A 16,948-nucleotide genomic window follows, 5' to 3' on the forward strand; every position below is an offset into this window, starting at 1 on the left:
TAAGAAATGAATGTGTCTGTCTGGTTTTTTTTCCCCCATGTTGCAATATGTACACAGCACACCCTGGAGTCAGGAAGATTCAAAGCTGAACAACTTCTCTGATACTTGCTAGAGTAAGCTAAAGTGGAACATTTTCCTCCAGCCACGCTCTGTCTGCCTGAGATGCCGGACCCAGGGCGCTGCTAGCTTGTAGTTACCTACCTCTTACATATCCCCCAGTACCTGCAGGCCCTGCCAAGAAATACCACTGCCAGCTAGTGCTAGATATGTGGTGGTGGAGCTGAGTACCACCCAGCAGTGCTTTTTCTGAAGCTATCAATACTGAAAGTAGTGCATTTTGGGCTGTGTTGAGGAGATGAGCAAACCTAGGCTGCTTCTTGCATGTGCTCTCAAGTTCCCTTGGGCCCCAAGAAGCTTTGAGTGTAGAGAGAGAATAATGGTGGATAGATAGTCTGGGGGTTTTAAAATTAATGCTAAAACATTTCAGAAAGGATATAAAATCTGATGAGAGCCGTTATTAAAAAGTGCAAAGGAGTGGGCAGAGGCAGTGGTGCCTTTGGGTACTATGGAACTCTCTGAACAATTGGTGCTAAGTGCCAAGACCAAATTTTGAACCACGTGGGGACTTTATTTCTGATCTGGTTGACATCCCAAGTGCTCTTGTCATGGGCATTTCTTCAGTACTAACTTTTGTGATGAACACAACCCTGCCTGCTGTGCATAGGGAGAGCTTTGCACTTCTAGAGTAGAGATGTTATTTAAAAAAAAGAAAAGAAAAAAACCCCCAAACAAAACTCCAGAAGAGCCCAAAGCCGTCAAGTGTTCACCCATTCAGTTGTGAAATGGATGACTAATGGTCATCAGTGAAGCAGCATCCTGCACATATTTTTTTTCCAGTGGCAAAAATCCCATTAACAACTGGTGTCATCTCGCATCCTCCCACCCTGCTTTCACCTCTGGTAGTGAACAAAGTGACATCTTAAAGCATCTGTATTCTCTTGTTCTTCCTCTTCTATTTTGTCACTTCTCTGCTGAGCTGAAAATGAAATAAATGCCTGGGATTGTGACAGTAACTCATTCTAAAATTCTGTGTGGCCTGGATTCTGCCCTTCTTTTTTTTTTTTTAAGTTTTTTTTTTTTTTTTTTTAAAGCATTGATGAATGCTAGTCTGTTAGGAAACCATCATTCTTATGTTTGACAGTGAATGCATCATTTAATGCGGAGCTGCTGTATGCCTCAGAGGTGAGGAGGTGGTGGGAAAAGAGCAGCAGGGCAAAGTGAATGCTCTTTCTCTTCAGCTGCATGTACACAAGAGAAAGGAGAAGCCCTGATCCCCCAGGAGGGACATGTGAAATGTAAGTGAGGAGCCAGATGATAGAGCAGTGGGTTAAGAAACATTGAAGAGATGGGAACTTTAAAGAAGGGGATGCCAGTTTTGGAAAATGGGGGAACCTTTACTGCTTTTAATTCAACTTTCTTAAACAATGCTCCTGTCAATGAGCTAACAGTGTAGGTGTAAGTGTATCTATACATTCCCGTTGTTACTTACTGCAGCAGCTGCAGGTAACTAAGCCACAGCTTCTTTGGTGTCCACAGACTCTCATATAATTAGAGTGGAATTTAGTAGAAAAACACACCAGGGCTGAATACATGCTGCGTACTCTGTAATTGTGCAGTAGTGTTAACGTTTTGCTGCTGGTGCTGAACAGTAGTCCCTTCCCCACTCCTCTGAAGCAGGTGACACTAATGTCCTTCCACACTTCATCAGACCCATCTATATATACACCATCCCCTGAGTTGTCTTTTCCTCCATCTCCTTTGGTGTCTCCTGCCCTTCCCCTGTTGAAGAAAAAAAGTTCTTTTTGCTCTTACTGATGCAAGATGAAACTCTAACTCCTATCATGGTCAGAAGGAGCCAAGAAATCATCCCACAGTTTACCTTTTGCAAACACTGAATGCTGCTTGAATTTGTTTTTTGATATGCTTTTCTTCTTTGCGTAATGAAGGTGCGGACACTGTAGGAAAAGATTTTTAAGTATCTACAGCTGTTGGGATCAATGCAGATCTTAAAAAATAATAAATTTACAATTAGTATCCTTTGTACGAAGCTCATCTCTGCTTTCAACAGATTCTGCCTAATAAATGTCTTTTTCTTATTAATCTTGGGGAGGGTGACGAGGACTGATGAACGACGATGCTGTTCAGAGCAAGAAATTTGCTAATCTGTGAGCAGTCAAATAATATTATTCTTTTTTAATGTCTTAAAAGAGGGTTGATAAAGAGACACATGAAGGTATAAGAGGCAGTACAAAGCGCAACTTTTGAGATAAACACAAGAAAAGGTGGCAAGAGTCATGATGAAATATGAAGGGACCTAATTTTTAGTAACAGACGTGGGTTTTTTCTCAGTAGTTGGTCTGCTGAGCCACTCTCTGGAGCCATAGCTCTCCAAGTGTGCCAAGTTCTGGGAAGCTCTGGAGGCTCGATTTCCCAGGAGGGACTGCTGAATATTGAGGTCAGGCTCTTTATCCAGTTGATCACCTTCCAGGATTCACTCTTCTGCAGTTAGCACCATTTAAACCACTTGGAGATTGCTCAGGCAGCCTCTGCAGAGCAGTGATGGTTTGGCATGTTGAAAGCAAGAAGAAAAGAACGTAAAAGAGTGAAGACAACTTACTGCTACCACTTTCTGCTTTCCTAGTAGAGGTCTTAAAACAGTGAGATGAAAGCATATGCTTTATATAAGTGAAAAAAAATAGTGAAAAACTTTAAGAAACCTCTGATCTGAGACCATTTGAAACAGTCAAAATCAGGTTTCTGAAAGTCCTAGGAAGTAGCTAAGTAGGAAAGAGTGCATGATCTGAAAGAGGTCTTGGCAGTGAGCGGAGAAATAAGTCTTGCTTGGCTTGCAGGTCGCTGGGTTTTCCTGGACTGGATGTTGCCACCAGGCTGTAAGGCATCTTTTTTTGCCTCCCCCCACATACCAAGGATATTTTGCACTCTCAAGGTTTAAAAACCTATTTGTGCTTTGGTTCTCTGTGCATGCATCGGAGGCATCTAGGAGTCTGGCTGGGAGCTTAGCACCTCTGGATCTTTATTATAAAGTGATCCATAAAAGTAGGGAAGGGATTGGAAGTTAGCACTATACTAAAACTCACAACTGCAGTGTGTGTGCGATGGCAGTGGCTCGACACAAGCCTGCTGCCTGTATCCCAGTCAGATGCGAACAACCACTAGCAGGAGGATGGGCTCATGCAACAACCAAGATGAGGTGGTAGAAGGAGAGAGCACCTTTGGCTCCTTCTATTTATAGTGTTTATAACACCAAATTGTAGTCAGAGCAGCCCTGGACCTTGGAAAGCTTTCAGCAGACATAATTAGTGCTGTTGTCATCTCTGCAAGGACAGGAGGTGCTGCCATGCCATATGAAACATATGAATGCTACTGCTATAGCCATCTGCAGGACATTGAAATCTGCTATGATGCAACAGTCAGCTGCCAAATAGTACCCAAAACCTCTGTTTTTCTTCCTTCTGCATCTCAATATCTAACACTGCATAATGTAATTTATAGGGAATAATCTAGTTACGCTGTGACATGTGTTTCACCCTTACATTGAAGAGAATTTCAATACGAACCTTTTAATGTGTCCTAATTAAATGGAGAACATGATATTTTGTCATTAACTAGGTAGGCTAAACTCTCACTCATCCTCATAATTAAAATATATTGAATTCTGCAGACTGGTAATACCAGTCGAGATAAACTGTTTTAATTCAGGGAAGTTTGTAAAGATGAAACTGAGAGACAAAAGCATTTGTTGCAAATTATGTTCAAGCTTTATGATAATGTACTTTGGGGAGAAGATGAATAATTGCTAGGGAGTAATGCTAGTGCTTTGGGATTACCATAATCTTGGATAAATGCTCTGGATCGTCTAAGACAGTATCCAAGAGTAGCAAGTGCAGCTGCTTTGCAGGGAGCTGCAAGGAGTGTCAAGAGTTCGTAGTTCTGGCACAATTCACTCTCCCAGGGGAAGTTTCTTGTTATTAAAGGTCAATTTTTTACTCCTATAGCATGAAGTTTCTTAAACTCTATGGATATGGGGTTTTTATCAGTCTCTACAGAGTTGCTTACACTATGCAAAGCCAGCATAATGTTGCTGTGCTGATTTTACACTGCTTTTAGCCTCTGGTGTAAATGATTGCCCAAGATAGTCATCACAGAGAATCAGCCACCTTTTCAGGAAAAACATTTGCTCTTCCAGCTCTAGACAATCTTGTTCTTTTTTCTGACTTCCTGAGCGTTACTAAATGCTGCCAAGCTCTTGTCCTTCAAGATCTCTTGTAGTAATGAGACCTCGTTACAGCTTAAAACAGCCCTCTGCTATTCACCGTCTTCAAGAGGCTTTACAATCCATCCCCTTATGACAGAAGCACTTGGAACAACTCTTAGAAAAAAGTGGGTTGTTCTGACTAAGCATCATGGGGCATGAGATGAAGTGTTTGCTGCCTTTCACGATTCATGGGAGACAGAATGGTGGAGGTGAAGTGGTCAAAATGTGACCTTCGCTGAGGGTCAAACCTGAGCCTTTAGTCAAATTTTGAATGCATTGATGTGGCCAGCTGAAAGCAAATAAAGGGTGTGTTCTTACTGCCAGCGGGTCTGAGTTCTTAGTATATCCTAAAATAAGCACTGCAGTGTTTTGTAGTGCTCTTCCAACAGCTATAAAGGTACCAGTATTTATCTGTTTTGCAGCTTAGCCTGAGCTCTTGATCCTGAAATGAAGGTCTCAGTGATACTGTATCATTTATATCTCATTCGGAGATGCTATGTGGATACCCAAGCACATGGTGCCTCAGCAATAGTATCTCGTGGGGAGTCTCTCCTATGCAGTTTTCATGTGGACAACAAAACGTGGCTGTTAGAGCTTGGCACAGGTAAGTCCTGTAATGGTGGTGAGGAGGAGGTATACGCCCATGTTATCATGGACATCAGTAACGTACAATATAGTAATGCTATTCACCATCTGAACACTGTGCAAACCAGACAGAGAAAATACAGACTCCTAAGGGCACTTAGGCACAGACCCTGAAGGGCACAGATAGAGAGAACAGGGGAAGAAAGATTGACATTTAAGTCACTGGGCAAATTCCAGATTTGTTAGCTTACATTTTAAGTCATTTCGAGTAGATATGATAGCCTCAGAGGCTGTTATACTTTGAAAGGGCTGGAAGCTATTTCAAGTGCAAGAGAAGTCATGCTCTGTAGCTAGCTGGGAGAGAAACAGGTGAGTGGAGTGTCAAAATGAGAAATACCGGAATTTACCTGATGGTCCTTCTCCATCCTCATGCTCTCCTCGTGCAGTTCAGGCTGGGTGAGATATGCTGCTAGGCTGGAGAGGAAGTAGTTCATTTTCTGTTCATTTTCTGTTTGAAATTGCAGCAGCATCTGGTGCAGGGAGAGAATGTGGGCCACAGCCACATCAACACAGAGCAGGAGTCACCTGGTTGTGCTATGGTCTGGGTTACCACCACTGTTACTCCCCAACCAGAGCTCTCCTACAGCACCTAAATGAGTGCATGACAAAACAACCACTTGCAATTTCTGTTCTTACTAGCATGAATGTACCTGAAATGAAGCTGGATATATCCAGCTGTTCTGAGATGAACGTACCTCTGAACAGATAACAAAGATCTGGGAACTCAGCAGAGAGGAGAATGCCAATTATATAAAAGCATATCCAAGGGTTTCCTCAAAGATTGCATTTCTGTCCTGTGGGATCTAAACTTAGCGGAATAGCACTGTTTCATATATTAATGCAAGCCTAGGCATCCTTAACTAAAAGCTGATTTATTTTTTTTTTTAAATTAACTGCAGGAAAAACAGCCTCAACAAATTCTGTTCACTATCTGCCATCAAGAAAAGCCTATTAACAATAATTGCTGGGTTTTTAGTTTTCAAAGAACCCATAATTAAATTTTATTGTCTCATAAGTGATTAGAATTAATTGCTTCCACACTAGCTCTGGTGCTCATTATCTGCTTTAAATTGGGAGTGGCTTTTCTGCAGAATTCCTTCTTTACCACAATCCTTTTCTGTTCCATTCCTTGCCAGAGAAAATCCATTGCAAAGGCTGTTCACTCTAAGGAATTACTAAAAAGTGGCAGGTGTTGATTTAATGTATCTTCTTCAACAGTTGAGGATTAACTAAACAGAACGGCTTCTCCCAGTGTTTAAACAGAAATGTTATGTTTGTCAGAGAAGAGGATGGAGAAAGCCACTTCCACATTGGTTAGATTTTCAAACTCGTGCATTAAGACTGAGTGCTATATATGAATTCTTTTTTAAATGGTTTTCTGGTGCTAAGCTGAGAATTAATCATGGGTAGAGGGGAGGATGTATTACAGATTTACTCATGTGTTACAATAAATAATGTCTTTAGTTGCTGTTATGCTGATTTAAGACCCTTCTGTCACCAATTTGTTGGGCTTGAGTCTGACCTTCCAATCATTAGAGCTTTTATTAAGCTTGATTTGGACACTGGGTGGGACTTGCAAGTCCTACAGACCTCCTAAAGAGCCAGAGTATGCCTTGCTGGAGACCAGCCACATCTCATTCTCTGTCTGTACACATCCCTTGCCAGTTGGGATTTGCCCAAGCAAAACCCCCCGGCCATTGGACTTGCAGTGTCATATCCACTTTAACAATAGTTAAGGGCCCTTCTAGCCCGCAGGAAAGGATCAAGGTGTAACCCCTGGTCTTCACCTGTTACATGACCTCCCTTTCATTGCTCAGGGTTTGAGTTTGTTTTCCCTTCCCACATAGTAACTATTTGCATCAGAAGGTGTTTGGAGAAAGAATTTGCTTTTATCCTACATTAGTTCTCTCGGGTACTATCTGGCCAGGCCAAGCTCTGAAGCCTCAAGTCCAAATGTCTCTAAGCCATCATAACAGCTTTCAAAAGCTGCAGGCTAAGGGCTGCGCTCAGCAGCAGTGCTCCCGGGGCTCAGCTCAAGAGCAGGGCTCATATCCTCATAATTTTTTTTGTGGATCACTCGCTGAAACACAAATCCTGCAGCCTTTCCCTGCCGTGCGCAGTGGAGGTGTTTGGCCTTCCATCTCTGATATTAACCGGTAACAATGGGCAGCTGTATAAAATCCACTTACGCAGAGAACCCAATTCAAATCCACCCCCAATTCCACTCGCGTGTGGTTCTCTGCTGGTGAGAGGATGACTTAAAGGGTGCCTGAATCCTTATGGGGCACTGTGTAAAGCATCTGGTAAATGGGGTTGCATAAGAACTGTATAAAATAGAATACTAGAGTGCTTAATACAGTGTGACTTCACTCTTAGGCTGTATTTTTAGAGGGTTAGAGTGCTTCAGAGGATGCATTTATAAAAAGGAGATGTTTTCTCTCAATGTGGGATGCTGCTCTTACGGAAAAATCCTATACAATTTTTATACGCTTGTCATTATACAAATTGTACAGAGTATTAGGCCCTTTGTTACAAACCTTGAGAGTTTAGCAGATGAAGAGTTGCTCCCTCTGAATTGTGATAACTAATGGAATTGAATAGATTTAATTTAATCATCCGTCCCATGGAAAGTTATCACTGTCTATTCAGCTCCAGGACATAGCAGAAGGTAGGAGTGATTTGCTCTGTAGAAATGGGAGAATTAAAGTGTAAGTACATGTAGTCACAGAGAATTTATGTGGACAGTTTCCAGTCCAGCTGAATTACTTTACATATGTGAAAATATTAATAAAATGGGTTTTATTAAAATGCATTAATGGCAGCAAGGAATGCCCTCAATTGCTCAGTTCAAGCAGCTAATCTGTCTATAGGCGCTTGCGTAAGGAAGAGCCTCAGGAAGACCAGGAGGTTATGCTCTATAGGCAACCTTGAAAGGTTGTATGGTAGAGTACGTATTTACAGCATTTTATAATTAGCAGCACCACATATCACTTTGATCCCAGCTGGAGGGATTACAACCTTGAACTCCTCTAGGATGCTGTGATTTAAGTTACTCTCCTCTGAAGAGAAACGCTTGGGGGAAGCTGGACAACCAGCTCGTCTGGTCTGTCTGATCAGAACTGCTGCTCAGTGGTTTTCCCACATGCCCCCTAAGTGCATGGGTTGCCTTATAACATGAGGAAGGATTTTTTTTTTCCCAGGTATGTCATTTGTGCCACTAATAGTGATTCACCTTCCCTGCAAGCCTTGCTCTGGGCAAATGACTGCTAGCATTACCTGAAGGAATGATGTGCTGTTCCGGGGGATGTACACCTGGTAGTAGGTGTAACCTAGCAGCTTGGGTGCTAATGAGGACTAATGTCTTTGATGACTTTGTTGCCTTAAGCAGGTCAGTAGTCTAAATTTGTGCCTGGGGTCGAAGGGATTTTTCTTACTCTGGGTAAGGATCCCAGACTGAAGCTGCTGAGGTTTTTTGCTGGCTGGTTCCCAGGTGCCCTGGACACGTCTCTGCAGTACCTCCTCCAGGCTGCAGTGCTGGCATGCCCCATTGGGACTTGACGGGGAAAAGTAGTCACACAAAGAAATCTTATTCCTTTCCGTGGGTTTATTCCAGTGTTTTGGTTTTTTTAAGGGGAAAAAAAAAACCAAGAAAAGATACAAAATACTTAATCATCTTTTCAAGATCATTTTTGTTTATGTTTGTGTTAAAAAACATAAAGAAAGAAGCTCCTAAACTCAGACTCTCTTCACAGTAAAACGGGTAGCAAATAGTGCCACTTCGGTAAATGTTACCATTCTTTTTTCAATAAATTACCAATTTATACTTCTGAATGTGGTAATAAAATGAGATAAAAGGACAGAAGAAGGAGGAAAACTTGGGAGGTTTATGTTTACTGCCAAGCATTTGGGTTTATGTTTATCTCATGGAAGGTAACTCCGTATATCATGATAATTGACTTCACCAAGTACCTTTGGAAAAAAAGGCTTTGCTACAAAACAGCATCCTGTGCTAGAGAAGCCTATGGATGTTTTTTCCGCTAAGTAAAACATTCTCCTTTGAATCAATGTTTTAAGCTTTTTACAGTGTTCCTATTTTGTGGTTCACGTGCCCAGTAGTAGCTGAGAACAAGCAAGGTCATGGCATAAATAAAAGCAAAATGTTTATAGTTCCCTCAAACCCCAAACAAAACAATCAAACAACTTAACCTACCATCACTCCAGACTAATTGATTTCCGAGAATTTTATGGAGCGAAGGCTTCCTCCCACCCCACTTACTTCCAGGTATTTGCTTGTTACCATTTTAACTGCAATAATTCACAGACAGCTCTTCCACACTCCTGACCAGGGATTTTGATCCACCAGACTTTGAGAGGCCAACAGATTTTCCCTTGGCATCCTGGGGCAGGAAACAAGGGCTGTCGAGCAGCTGAGATTCTGAATTTTTCCATCATTTAACACAACAAAAGCAAGTTTCATTGCTGATCTATTTTGGAAACATTTGTGGCAGTTCCTCCCTGAGTCAGCCAGAAGAGCAGAGGATGGGATTGTGGCAGGCAATAAAAAAACCCCGCTGCTCCTATAAGGACTTTAATTACTCACCTCGTTACAGGTGAGACCAAGGGAGGCTGGCAGCAACACCGGCTCCAGCACAGCTGCGAAGGATTTATTTTTCTCAATGATGAGTAGAAAAGGCTGTAAAAATATTGTACAAGGTTGGCTAATAAACTGTATTTTATTAGCCATACTTATTACGAATGTTTACAAGCTAGTGTGCTGATAGGCATTTTGATGAGATAGTATTCCTTAATTGCAACCGTTCTGGGATCACAAAACAAAGGAGAGAAAGCCAGAAAGCTGGAAAACGTAGCATATGCATATGTCAGGTCAAGATTTATAGCCAGACAGCGAGTAGCTAGCTTGGCAGCAGGTACTCTAAATTGTTACAGTGCTGGCCTCGTCCAGTCATTTGTGGCTTGTTCAAAGCAGATTGACAGTGCTGATTTGCGGATGTTTGTGATTGCGAGGAAAATGCATGTGCTTTATCCATGGGTCTCCTCAGAGCATCTTAAGCCCCCGAGGTCTGATAGCAGACCAGTGAGCCGATGGTGTCCCCTTCTTCTATCCCTGGTGTCTGTGGTGAACACAGGGGAAGGACAAAAAGGCCTGGACAGCCTCCCCATCCCATCTCATGCAACAAACCCCTTGCAAAGTGGAGACTTAAACTTGGATTTTTTGAGTCCCATCCTAACACCACCAAGCTCTGCCATGGTTTTCCTTGTGTGGAGTTACGGTACAATGTCCCTTTCCTAATGCCTGCTAGCAAACTGGCATCTTGCGGGTTGGAGCCATTTTCCAGAGTGCTTCCAGCCAGTAATAGCCGTGCACTTCCTAGAAATGCAGCTTGGTTAGGGGTTGCGATGTACTCGCGTGTTGGCAGCGTTACATCTCAGGCCATGATACACCAATAGTAACAGTCCTATAATCAAAGTAATGACAAGCTAGTGGGAAATTAAGAGAAGAGGCTCTGTGAAAACGCCTTTGTGCTTATTGGCTTTGACTCTGTGTTTATTGCCTTTCAGTCACACAACCAAAAATGTTCTCTGCTTACAAGCAAAAAGGGTTTTACTGATTTTTTTTTTTTTTTACATTGTGCTTCCTTCTTGCCCTCCCCCTTTGCTGGCAGTCCTGCAAATCCAACCTGAGTTGCCAGGGTCATGCTGGTTTCTTTACTTTTTTATGCCTAGTCTCCAGTAGTAAAAGTTCTGCAGGCAAGCCACATCCTCAGTGGTAACTCTGCAAGCCTGTTGTGGGCTGCTGATCTGCCCCGGTGCATCCGCGCGGTGCTTAGGTAGAAGCTGTGAGCAATGCGTGCGAAGGGGCAGCTGCTCTCTTAGCCACGGTGGTCCTGCAGTTCTGACAGCTAAAAAGGGAAAAGGGCTGCGGAAAGCAAGTAGCGTTCAGAGCAGTAGTCACCTAGGACCAAATTTTTCAGGAAATTAGGTATGTAAAGATGCAGATCCGGGGAAGTTTCATAGCTGCGTGTTTTTGTAAATCATACGTTGTACCAATGGCCATTTTAGGAGTCTTAATCCCATACAAACCTTGCCTTTTATCTCAGTCCCTCCCTGTTAAAGAGGAAAAAGCAGGTATGCCCTGTTCTGTTAGAGAAAGCTGTAAGAATACATCTGTGAATATCCATGATGGGAATGGAGTTTCTGGCTTGAGGCCTGGTGAATCCTCTTGGGAGACTTTCCATTAATTTCTTTGGGGTTATGGAGATCCCAGAGGATTATTTCCTCAGATATGAAAGGATCAAATAGATTTGTAGTGTCTTCTCTTCTGTCCCTGAGCTGACTCTCTTTTCATTGTTTGCATCTGGGAAAAGAAGCAAGAATACATATATCCTAATGTTTTAGGATGTAAGCAATGGCTGCCAGCCATCACGGGAGTGTAATGCATTCATGAATGGCATAGTACGTGTTCTGTGTATTTTGCTATGAAACAAGTAGCACCAATGAGGTAGTCATCCAGTTAAAGATGTGGTCCATGCTACCAGACATCTCTTTGCTAAGACAGGATAAATAGCACCCAAGTTCTGGCTGAGCTGGTGGGGAAGTTTGCATAGAGTGTAATTATATGCTAAGCAGACTTCTACCAGAACACTTCTACAGCGTTCAAGTGGCTGATCGATATGTTCTATGTTGTGAGGGCTTTTTTTGTCTAGTTTTGACAACATCTTAGAAATTGCACGTGACTACTGTTTTATTTTAAAAAGAAATTGCTGCTCTCACTAAACTTCAAAAAGTGGTCTTGAAACTGGTTTTGGTTTTACAAATGCAGCAGAAAAGCCCTCAAATCTCTTAGTATGAGTGCTGCAAGAGTGTTTGTTAAAAGAGGGACTATTTTGAAAGCTGATAAATTAAAGACAATTTCAGAGAGCTTTATAAAAATTATTCCTTTTGTGCCCAGTGGTTTAGCATCCGATCTTCAAACAATACAAACAGGCGGAACAGCTGGACCATCTCACTGTCACCTTACCAAAACCAATTTTCAGCCAACTGCAGAACTGGATATTGCTCACCATTAACTCTGAGAGGCAAGGAGACACTTTATTGGATCATTGATACCCCATCTTTCCCTTAAAGGTCACCTATCTAAATATTAAGGAAGTACAACCTTATGTAATTGTAGGGCCGCTGGAAGATATTTTTGTTTGAGAGAACAGTGCATAAAAAAAAAAGAAATCCAGTAAAACTGTCTGCATTTCTCACCAATCAGATGAGTACTCATTCCCTAATGAACATCTTTCTGCTTCTCTCTTCAGTTCAGGGAGTGCAGTGTTCATTTGTCTAGCTGAACAGAGAAGGAAAATAAGAAGCAGGGAAATTAGGGTTAGGTCTGTCACTCTGTAAGTACTCTAAAGCTTGAAGTTAGGAACAAGTTGGTCTTGCTTGTTTGATGGGCACGATGAGGATAGTGGCCATATGTGTTAACATCTGCACTGGAAGATCTAGGACTAATCATGCTGAATGAATGAGACTCACACAAATACAACTCTATCTCCCTCCATATGCTGTGTGTAAAATTGCAGGTGGCCATTATGATATGGGAAGGGGACATATGGCTAGTGATCTACAGAGAGGATGTTTGTCAGACCTTAAATTTAAGATTTAAATTTAAGAGCAGGAAAGGATTGAGACTAATACCACAGAAGGTATATACACTTGGTGCAAAAGTGGAAGTTCCATAGTCACTGAGCTGGTGTCGGGTAAATAGCTGTGTCTGCAGAGTATGCTGTACTGTGTCTTGTGGTTCTCAGCACTGTTAACAACAAGGGAGGAGAAGGGACAGTCTGTAGAGATAAAGGACTGAAACCTATGCCTTTTGAATCCTACTCCAATACTAATTCTAATACTAATACTGTTCTGCCAGGAATTGCAGACTTTTCTGTCTGGTCGTGTATAGAGGCTTGAGATGGCAGGAGCTTTCCTGTGCCTACATTCATGAAATCAGGGATTAGAACTCCAGAGTGGCATTCATCCTGCCTAGTTTTTGCTGTCTAAAAATTACACGTCTTGTGGAGAGAAAGAAACTCTTCCACATCTTGCTTATCTGAAATGTCTGTCTTGGGAAGATACAAATCTCTCTGTGGAGGGGCCGGCCTCTATTCTGATGGTACAGAGTTATTCAGGGTAGGGGATGAAGCCTGTGAACATCTTCATGAGACTTCACGGAGTGAGCAGTAAAGTGTGAGCTAAAACATGATGTAACATAACGCCATTAAGAAAAAATAAACCTAACGTCATATGTAAAATGGTGGGCTTTGAGTTGGCCGTGACCGATGAAGAGAGAGATTAGGGCTACAATGGAAAGTCTCATGAAAATTTCAGCCCAGGGCTTAGAAGAAACCCCAAAATGCTGGTGGGATTGGGAGAGCAGTAGGGCACATCTCGCAGTGCTGCTGTACAAGTCCGTGGCTGGCCCACACCTTGAATCCTGTAGGCCATTCTGGTCTCTGCATCTCATCAAGAACATAGAATGGAAAGAAGCTCAGGAAAAGGCAACAAGGCTGATCAAGAGTTTAGTTTTCATAGGAGGAATAAGTTGGAAAGCTCTGATTCTCTGTGGTGGAGTCTATAAAATCCTGTGCGGGAAAGAGAGAATGAGTGGGAATCAGACAAGTTGATACATATTCAAGGGAACTTGGCACATGTTCATGAAAAAGAAATCCACTGCATTATAAATACACAGCAATCACATGCAGTGCTGGAAGGTGACGAGCTGAAAACAGTTGGAGGTGCAGCCATTTTATGTTCTTACACTAATTACAAATTATGGCAAAAACTCGTAGGGAGCTGATTCTTTGGCTAGATAAAGTTGTGCTCTTGTATGAGGAACACATGTCTGTGGTGGTTTAGTGGTTTATAGTTCATGAAGGATCTAGTGCCAGAAACCCAAGCGTGTGCCTGACTCCACTGAGCTACTTAAGATCCCTACAGAATTCTCCCTGTAAGGTCTCAAACCTGTCAAGCTAAATTAAGCTCCTCTGGTAGATCAAGTTTTTTATGTCCCAGTCTATGCTTACAAACTCACAAAGATAATGCTAAAAATTTATTATGCCTTTTTCTAGAAAGTGTTGTATTAAGGAAGAATGCTGCTCTTGAATCCATGCTGGGCTATGCGCAATGAAGGCAGGTACCGAAGATAAAACCTCCTGTGTATATCTTGTAGTCATTCACACAGTCTTTTTCAGCAAGATCTGAAAAAGGGATTTGAGTGGGGCTGATCCAGCACTTTGTGGCTGCAAGTGTAGAAGAGATATTGAGAGGCTGAGTCTCGGGGGTGTTACAAGTTATTTCAGAGATGTCACAATTGACGTTGGCTTAATGGGACAAACTGTGGCGTAATGGGACCGATTCTTCTTTCAGATGTGTATAACCTCCTCGATAGTGAATGTGTGAGGACAGGACTTTGCCTCTCTGAAAAGGTTACACGCCAAAGGGCAGGGGATGTGCTATTGTAAACATTGTGGATTCGCAGAAAGTATAAATCAGGTCTGAACCTGGCCGGTGGGCTGCAGCAGCCTTCTCTCTGTCTGTTACTCCAAATTTCAGACAAGGTTTGGGACTACTGAGACATTTTGAAGCTAATGGTCTGATTAGATTTGAAATCCCTCCCCCAGCACTATCCCTGTTTAAAATTCCTAGCTATCAAACAGCTACTTCCTCACAGATTATTGGCTTTTCATGTTGCTCAAGTGCAGCCTTTTCATCAGATCGCATATGTTCTGATCACTTTCTGGCAATTTTTCTTATTGTAAATAGAGCCCATTCAGCCACAGTTTATATAACCACTATGCAGATAATACCCTCCTAATGACCACTTTCCCCGGAGAAACACAATTATATCTCTTTCCCCATTTCTGCCAATTGCATTTGAGTTTGCCACAGAGCCAAACATGGCCTCGCTATTGTACTAGTGCAGATGGGTGGGAGCCACAAAAGCCTGAATTGGAAAATTCCCAATCTCTGGGCAAGAGCTTTGGTTTACTTCTTTCTGCTGTAGGGGCTCCCACTGATTGAGTTGGATAGAAGAACTTTTCTGTACTTTCAGACTTTTTCACAAGCTTGAAGGGACGTGATTTCAAAGGGTTTGTGGAAAATTAGAAGGTTTGTGTTTGGATAGGATTCCAAACAGGAAATGTACTCAAAATCTTACTTGATGGAGTGTTGTCTGCAAATAATTGCATGGGCCATGGGCTCACTTTTGCCATAGGTATGCATTGTCCACTTTTAAGGTGATTGGGGTCCATTTAAGCTGCTACAGATGGCATGCAACCTGGGGATCCAGGGCAGATGAGTGCTGGAGGACAAGCGAGAGGTTATCACAAGGAATAGCCAATACCTTTTCCACCAGCTGGCGGGCAGTAGCACGTTGCGTAGGCAGACATACTGCCAGCGGGTTACATTGGTTGGCTGCATTGCCAAAATTCTGCTAAATTCTGTTGTGTTTGAAAGTGCTGGGTTCCCAAAACATACCTCTGATGCCAGGGCAGCTGGAGTGAGGAGTGGTACTGAGCGTGGTGCAGCTAGTGGCTACCTTCTACAAGTATTGACCCCCAAAGCTAATGTGCGTGCTGGGTAAAGCCTACCTCCCTTTCTCAGGGTCTCTGTGTGAGTAGTTTGGGTGACTGTGTGCACCTGACCTCTTGTCCTGAGCCTGGCAGGGAAAGAGGCAAGAATGTCCTCGTTACTGCTTTCCTGCAGGCTTTCCTGAGCTCTGAGACACGGGGAGATCTCAGGAAAGGGGAACAAGACCACAGATGCCCAATGAGCTGCACATCTTTGAGCCAGGAGGTCAATTATTACCTCTCTCAACCTCCCCATGCTGTGCCAGGTGGGGTAAGTGAAGAGTAGGTCTTTGACAAGATGACCTCTCGTGGGTAGATGACAAACTGAACAGTTTGGGAAACCAGAGACAGATTTTAAAAGGCTTTCACCAAGCTTTTCAGGTGCCTGCATATTTAGGCATCTGCCAGAAGGCTCAATACAGGGGCCATATTTTCATAGTGTTTTCTAAAAATTGTTGCTCCTTTTAATACATTTGAAGTGGAGAGTCTGAAATTGTTAGTTAGGCAGAATTACTAGGCTGAAGATTTGACTGGTTCCAAAGGGAGGTGAAGTACTCCCAGGACTGCTGCTACTGGAACCCAAGTGATCTCAGGTCACCCAGAAGACAGCAATAATTAGCCAACTATCAAAGCAGGTGCAGCGATTTCATTTTGTAACTTTTAGACTCAGCTGGAAGAATTGAAGGAGGTGGGGCAGAAAAGTCTGAGCTAGGATGGTGCCTTCCCACAGGCAGTGATGGGTATGATAATACAGGTTTAATGTTATTCTTGCACAGGTAAATGGCATTTGGCTGGTTTTAGGATAGGCGTGGTGGCCTTGTACCTGCTTACAAAAGGTGATATCGATGTATTCTAAGAATAGTCATAGGAATATGCACATATACACGTGTAGATGCATGCAATTATGGACATTTAGGAAGTGAAGTATCTCTCAGAGGAGTACTGATGTATTTAGAATTTATTTTGGTTTTAGAGAAGCAAGAAAAATTGTGCATTTTTTTCCCTTCACAAATAACTAAGTATTACAGCTTAGAAATATCCTAGTAAGGAACCCTGCTTGCAAAATGCAAAGGCATGCTCTCAGATCAAGCCGAACAGAAGGAAAGGGGGGGCAAACCCAAAAGGTCTTTCAAATGCCTTAGTGTGAATGGGACAGACAGAAAGTTAGTTATCCTCTGTCTTTTTCTGGTGGTAATAACATCGTTTGTTGTCCAGACCCCTTGCAGACAATGCATGTTGTCAGTGCTAGGAGAGCACAGCTTGCTCGTTTTAGCTGGAAGCATATTGACAAGGTGGAGCTCCTTGACTCAGACTGGATGCATGGCCCCAGGCTCCC

This window comes from Gavia stellata, chromosome 8 (assembly GCF_030936135.1).
Source record: "Gavia stellata isolate bGavSte3 chromosome 8, bGavSte3.hap2, whole genome shotgun sequence".
NCBI classification, from domain to species: Eukaryota; Metazoa; Chordata; class Aves; order Gaviiformes; family Gaviidae; genus Gavia; species Gavia stellata.